The sequence below is a fragment of the Hemiscyllium ocellatum genome, unplaced genomic scaffold, assembly GCF_020745735.1.
Source record: "Hemiscyllium ocellatum isolate sHemOce1 unplaced genomic scaffold, sHemOce1.pat.X.cur. scaffold_3168_pat_ctg1, whole genome shotgun sequence".
In the NCBI taxonomy this organism is placed as follows: Eukaryota; Metazoa; Chordata; class Chondrichthyes; order Orectolobiformes; family Hemiscylliidae; genus Hemiscyllium; species Hemiscyllium ocellatum.
The window spans coordinates 22501-30000 of NW_026868334.1; positions in this window are offsets into that span (position 1 = coordinate 22501).

A 7500-nucleotide genomic window follows, 5' to 3' on the forward strand; every position below is an offset into this window, starting at 1 on the left:
CCAAAGCAACCAGGCCGCTCGCGTCTCTCGCCTTCATTTTTCGACACAAGCGCCTGAGGAGGGACGCCACCCCTCCCCTTTGCGTCAAGAGACCTCCCCACCGGCCTCTGACTGATTCTTAGAACGGACGGAAAGAGTCGGGCAAGCCTGTCAAAGCTTTGAGCGAATGTCAAAAGCTTTAGACTTCCGCGAACTCTCCGGCTTGCACTGAGACGCGAGGTCGATGTGCTAAGCACCACGGGGCCCCTTTCGCCTGCAGGTCCCGAGCCGCCAACATGTTCTTAGTATCGTGTTCTCCAATCCTGGGTGACGGGCACCGCAGGGAGGCAGAGCCATCGCACTTGCCGGGTGGCAGAGGAAGGACCGGACTATGTACAATAGCGGCCAACGACTCCCAGAGCCGGTTGTGCGGCGTCTGCTCTCAGCCTAAGAGGCTTCTGGGAGTGCTCAGGCAAGGGTCAGCCTGCACCCTTGCTGGCAGCACCCAGGGGAACCAGGACGCTTGCATCTCTCGCCTTCATTTTCGACACAAGCGCCTGAGGAGGGACGCCACCCCTCCCCTTGCGTCAAGAGACCTCCCCACCAGCCTCTGACTGATTCTTAGAACGGACGGAAAGAGTCGGGCAAGCCTGTCAAAGCTTTGAGCGAATGTCAAAAGCTTTAGACTTCCGCGAACTCTCCGGCTTGCACTGAGACGCGAGGTCGATGTGCTAAGCACCACGGGGCCCCTTTCGCCTGCAGGTCCCGAGCCGCCAACATGTTCTTAGTATCGTGTTCTCCAAACCTGGGTGACGGGCACCGCAGGGAGGCAGAGCCATCGCACTTGCCGGGTGGCAGAGGAAGGACCGGACTATGTACAATAGCGGCCAACGACTCCCAGAGCCGGTAGTGCGGCGTCTGCTCTCAGCCTAAGAGGCTTCTGGGAGTGCTCAGGCAAGGGTCAGCCTGCACCCTTGCTGGCAGCACCCAGGGGAACCAGGACGCTTGCATCTCTCGCCTTCATTTTCGACACAAACGCCTGAGGAGGGAAGCCAACCCTCCGTGTGTCAAGAGACCGTCCCCGCCCCGGCCTCCGACTGATTCTTAGAACGGACGGAAAGAGTCAGGCAAGCCTGTTAAGACTTCCGCGAACTCTCCGGCTTGCACTGAGACGCGAGGTCGATGTGCTCAGCACCACGGGGCCCCTTTCGCCTGCAGGTCCCGAGCCGCCAACATGTTCTAAGTATCGTGTTCTCCAAACCTGGGTGACGGGCACCGCAGGGAGGCAGAGCCATCGCACTTGCCGGGTGGCAGAGGAAGGACCGGACTATGTACAATAGCGGCCAACGACTCCCAGAGCCGGTAGTGCGGCGCCTGCTCTCAGCCTAAGAGGCTTTTGGGAGTGCTCAGGCAAGGGTCAGCCTGCACCCTTGCTGGCAGCACCCAGGGGAACCAGGACGCTTGCATCTCTCGCCTTCATTTTCGACACAAACGCCTGAGGAGGGAAGCCAACCCTCCGTGTGTCAAGAGACCGTCCCCGCCCCGGCCTCCGACTGATTCTTAGAACGGACGGAAAGAGTCAGGCAAGCCTGTTAAGACTTCCGCGAACTCTCCGGCTTGCACTGAGACGCGAGGTCGATGTGCTCAGCACCACGGGGCCCCCTTCGCCTGCAGGTCCCGAGCCGCCAACATGTTCTAAGTATCGTGTTCCCCAAACCTGGGTGACGAGCACCGCAGGGAGGCAGAGCCATCGCACTTGCCGGGTGGCAGAGGAAGGACCGGACTATGTACAATAGCGGCCAACGACTCCCAGAGCCGGTAGTGCGGCGCCTGCTCTCAGCTTAAGAGGCTTTTGGGAGTGCTCAGGCAAGGGTCAGCCTGCACCCTTGCTGGCAGCACCCAGGGGAACCAGGACGCTTGCATCTCTCGCCTTCATTTTCGACACAAACACCTGAGGAGGGAAGCCAACCCTCCGTGTGTCAAGAGACCGTCCCCGCCCCGGCCTCCGACTGATTCTTAGAACGGACGGAAAGAGTCAGGCAAGCCTGTCAAAGAATTGAGCAGATGTCAAAATCTTTTAAGACTTCCGCGAACTCTCCGGCTTGCACTGAGACCCGAGGTCGATGTGCTCAGCACCACGGGGCCCCTTTCGCCTGCAGGTCCCGAGCCGCCAACATGTTCTAAGTATCGTGTTCCCCAAACCTGGGTGACGAGCACCGCAGGGCGGCAGAGCCATCGCACTTGCCGGGTGGCAGAGGAAGGACCGGACTATGTACAATAGCGGCCAACCACTCCCAGAGCCGGTAGTGCGGCGTGCGAGGTCTGCTCTCAGCGGAAGAGGGTTTTGGGAATGCTCAGGCAAGGGCCAGCCTGCACCCTTCCTGGCCGCTCCCACGGGAACCAGGCTACTTGCAATCCTTTCCCCCAATAGCAAGTGCCTTTTGGAGGGACGGCCGGAGTCAACGTGGGGTTTGCCCGCCCTCCAAAGTGTCAAGAGACCGCCGCACAGGCCTCTGACTGATTCTTAGAACAGGCAGCAAGAGTTGGGTAAGTCTGTCGAAAATTTGACAAAGTGTCAAAAATTAGACTTCCGAGAGCTCTTGGGCATGCACACAGGCCTGTCATTCAAGTGCTCTGCCCGCGGAACCGTTTTTCGGATGCCTTTCAAAGTGGTCCCGCGCCGCCATTTTGTTCTAAAAATCGTGTTCCCAGAAATCTCCGGGTACCCCGCCAACCTCACTGTGTCACAATGTCAAGTGGCACTGAATGGGTCTGAATTTCAAATTCGACTGCTTCGCTCTGGAACTCGAACCCGGCAAAACCGTTTGGATTTTTCCCGGTCCAGACTTCCGCGGCAGACAAAGTTAAAGTTTTCGGGCTGCAGACTCAAAACGACATCTGGCCAACCGCCGGGCTCAATTCGCCCAGTTCCTCCGGCACTTCGGAACTCATGTTCGGCATGAGTTTTTGAATCTTTCCCGATGCTTCGGCATTTTCCTCCGCTGACACTTAGAATATTTTTCACACTTGGCCGAAAATTTTTCTAAGTTTTTCTGGTTACTGATTTCTTCTTTTCGGGCATTTTTCTAAGTTTTCTTGGTTACTCATTTCTCATTTTCAAACATTTTTCTAAGTTTTTCTGGTTACTGATTTCTTCTTTTTGGGCATTTTTCTAAGTTTTCTTGGTTACTCATTTCTCATTTTCAAACATTTTTCTAAGTTTTTCTGGTTACTCATTTCTCATTTTCAAACATTTTTCTAAGTTTTTCTGGTTACTGATTTCTTCTTTTTGGGCATTTTTCTAAGTTTTCTTGGTTACTCATTTCTCATTTTCAAACATTTTTCTAAGTTTTTCTGGTTACTGATTTCTTCTTTTTGGGCATTTTTCTAAGTTTTCTTGGTTACTCATTTCTCATTTTCAAACATTTTTCTAAGTTTTCTTGGTTACTCATTTCTCATTTTCAAACATTTTTCTAAGTTTTTCTGGTTACTGATTTCTTCTTTTTGGGCATTTTTCTAAGTTTTCTTGGTTACTCATTTCTCATTTTCAAACATTTTTCTAAGTTTTTCTGGTTACTCATTTCTCATTTTCAAACATTTTTCTAAGTTTTTCTGGTTACTGATTTCTTCTTTTTGGGCATTTTTCTAAGTTTTCTTGGTTACTCATTTCTCATTTTCAAACATTTTTCTAAGTTTTTCTGGTTACTCATTTCTCATTTTCAAACATTTTTCTAAGTTTTTCTGGTTACTCATTTCTGCTTTTCCAACGTTTTACTAAGTTTTGCTGGTTACTGAGTTCACACTTTTAAACATTTTCGGGCATTTTTCTACGTTTTTCATGTTACTCATTTAGCACTTTCAGGCACTTTCCTATGCTTTCCTGCTTACTGATTTCACACTTTTAAGCATCTTCGGGCATGTTCCCTAAGTTTTGCAGTTCATTCGTTTGGGACAGTCAGGCAGCTTTCCTAAGCTTTCCTGGTAACCGAATTCACATTGTTGAGAACTTTGGAACCCTTCCCTAAGCTGTGCTGGTTACTCACTTTACCTCTTCAGACACTTGCCCCCGTTGTGACAGAGACCACTTCCCGACTCGGGAAATGCACCAAATTCGGCCTGAACTCAGAGGGCAGTCCCCCCTCGAAGGCGTGGAAGTCGGCAGAATCGCCGGGTCAAATCCGGCTGAGCTACCCGGCTTGGAAGCCTCAAAGTCGGTATGAGCTGTCAGGTTCACTCCCATCCCCGTTTGGACCACTTCCCGACTCGGGAAATTCACCAAATTCGGCCTGAACTCAGAGGACAGTCCCCCCTCGAAGGCGTGACAGTCGGCAGAACCGCCGGATCAAATCCGGCTGAGCTACCCGGCCCCGAAGCCTCAAAGTCGGTAAGAGCTGTCAGGTTCACTCCCATCCCCGTTTGGACCACTTCCCGACTCGGGAAATTCACCAAATTCGGCCTGAACTTATACAACAGTCCCCCCTCGAAGGCGTGACAGTCGGCAGAACCGCCGGATCAAATCCGGTTGAGCTACCCGGCTTGGAAGCCCCAAAGTCGGTAAGAGCTGTCAGGTTCACTCCCATCCCCGTTTGGACCACTTCCCGACTCGGGAAATTCACCAAATTCGGCCTGAACTTATACAACAGTCCCCCCTCGAAGGCGTGACAGTCGCTAGAACCGCCGGATCAAATCCGGTTGAGCTACCCGGCTTGGAAGCCCCAAAGTCGGTAAGAGCTGTCAGGTTCACTCCCATCCCCGTTTGGACCACTTCCCGACTTAGGAAATTCACCAAATTCGGCCTGAACTTAGAGGAGAGTCCCCGCTCGAAGGCGTGGAAGTCGGCAGAATCGCCGGGTCAAATCCGACTGAGCTACCCGGCCCCGAAGCCTCAATGTCGGTAAGAGCTGTCAGGTTCACTCCCATCCCCGTTTGGACCACTTCCCGACTCGGGAAATTCACCAAATTCGGCCTGAACTTAGACAACAGTCCCCCCTCGAAGCCGTGGCAGTCGCTAGAACCGCCGGATCAAATCCGGTTGAGCTACCCGGCTTGGAAGCCCCAAAGTCGGTATGAGCTGTCAGGTTCACTCCCATCCCCGTTTGGACCACTTCCCGACTTAGGAAAATCACCAAATTCGGCCTGAACTCAGAGGGCAGGCCCCCCTCGAAGGCCAGGCATTCGGCAGAACCGCCGGGTCAAATCCGACTGTGCTACCCGGCCCCAAAGCCTCAAAGTTGGTATGAGCAGTTAGGTTCACTCCCATCCCCGTTTGGACCACTTCCCGACTTAGGAAATTCACCAAATTCGGCCTGAACTTAGAGGAGAGTCCCCGCTCGAAGGCGTGGAAGTCGGCAGAATCGCCGGGTCAAATCCGACTGAGCTACCCGGCCCCGAAGCCTCAATGTCGGTAAGAGCTGTCAGGTTCACTCCCATCCCCGTTTGGACCACTTCCCGACTCGGGAAATTCACCAAATTCGGCCTGAACTTAGACAACAGTCCCCCCTCGAAGCCGTGGCAGTCGCTAGAACCGCTGGATCAAATCCGGTTGAGCTACCCGGCTTGGAAGCCCCAAAGTCGGTATGAGCTGTCAGGTTCACTCCCATCCCCGTTTGGACCACTTCCCGACTTAGGAAAATCACCAAATTCGGCCTGAACTCAGAGGGCAGGCCCCCCTCGAAGGCCAGGCATTCGGCAGAACCGCCGGGTCAAATCCGACTGTGCTACCCGGCCCCAAAGCCTCAAAGTTGGTATGAGCAGTTAGGTTCACTCCCAAACCCGTTTGGACCACTTCCCGACTTAGGAAATTCACCAAATTCGGCCTGAACTTAGACAACAGTCCCCCCTCGAAGGCGTGACAGTCGGTAGAACCGCCGGGTCAAATCCGGCTGAGCTACCCGATTTGGAAGCCTTCAACACAAAACCCATCCGGCAATGCCACTCAAAAAGGGCCCAAATTCAGAAACACCCCCCTCAATAGGTACCACTTCCTCGAAGACACTACCGGGACACGCTCCCCTCGGCGAAAATTAAGCCCCCACCACTAACTGAAGCCAACCGCAGCCCCAACTTCAACGGAGAAATCAGTAACCAATTCAAAAATGCACTTGGTTACTGATTTGTACTGCTTCAAAAATATTCTAAGTGTCGCTGGTTACTGATTTGTACTGCTCCAAAAATATTCTAAGTGTCACTGGTTACTGATTTGTACTGACTCAAAAATATTCTAAGTGTCGCTGGTTACTGATTTGTACTGACTGAAAAATATTCTAAGTGTCGCTGGTTACTGATTTGTACTGACTCAAAAATATTCTAAGTGTCAGTGGTTACTGATTTGTACTGCTCCAAAAATATTCTAAGTGTCGCTGGTTACTGATTTGTAATGCTCCAAAAATATTCTAAGTGTCGCTGGTTACTGATTTGTACTGCTTCAAAAATATTCTAAGTGTCAGCGGTTACTGATTTGTACTGCTTCAAAAATATTCTAAGTGTCGCTGGTTACTGATTTGTACTGCTTCAAAAATATTCTAAGTGTCAGTGGTTACTGATTTGTACTGCGTCAAAAATATTCTAAGTGTCGCTGGTTACTGATTTGTACTGCTCCAAAAATATTCTAAGTGTCGCTGGTTACTGATTTGTACTGCTTCAAAAATATTCTAAGTGTCGCTGGTTACTGATTTGTACTGCTTCAAAAATATTCTAAGTGTCAGTGGTTACTGATTTGTACTGCTTCAAAAATATTCTAAGTGTCGCTGGTTACTGATTTGTACTGCTTCAAAAATATTCTAAGTGTCAGTGGTTACTGATTTGTACTGCTTCAAAAATATTCTAAGTGTCGCTGGTTACTGATTTGTACTGCTTCAAAAATATTCTAAGTGTCAGTGGTTACTGATTTGTACTGCTCCAAAAATATTCTAAGTGTCGCTGGTTACTGATTTGTACTGCTTCAAAAATATTCTAAGTGTCAGTGGTTACTGATTTGTACTGCTCCAAAAATATTCTAAGTGTCGCTGGTTACTGATTTGTACTGCTTCAAAAATATTCTAAGTGTCAGCGGTTACTGATTTGTACTGCTTCAAAAATATTCTAAGTGTCAGTGGTTACTGATTTGTACTGCTTCAAAAATATTCTAAGTGTCGCTGGTTACTGAATTGTACTGCTTCAACAATATTCTAAGTGTCGCTGGTTACTGATTTGTACTGCTTCAAAAATATTCTAAGTGTCAGTGGTTACTGATTTGTACTGCTTCAAAAATATTCTAAGTGTCGCTGGTTACTGATTTGTACTGCTCCAAAAATATTCTAAGTGTCGCTGGTTACTGATTTGTACTGCTTCAAAAATATTCTAAGTGTCGCTGGTTACTGATTTGTACTGCTCCAAAAATATTCTAAGTGTCGCTGGTTACTGATTTGTACTGCTTCAAAAATATTCTAAGTGTCGCTGGTTACTGATTTGTACTGCTTCAAAAATATTCTAAGTGTCAGTGGTTACTGATTTGTACTGCTTCAAAAATATTCTAAGTGTCGC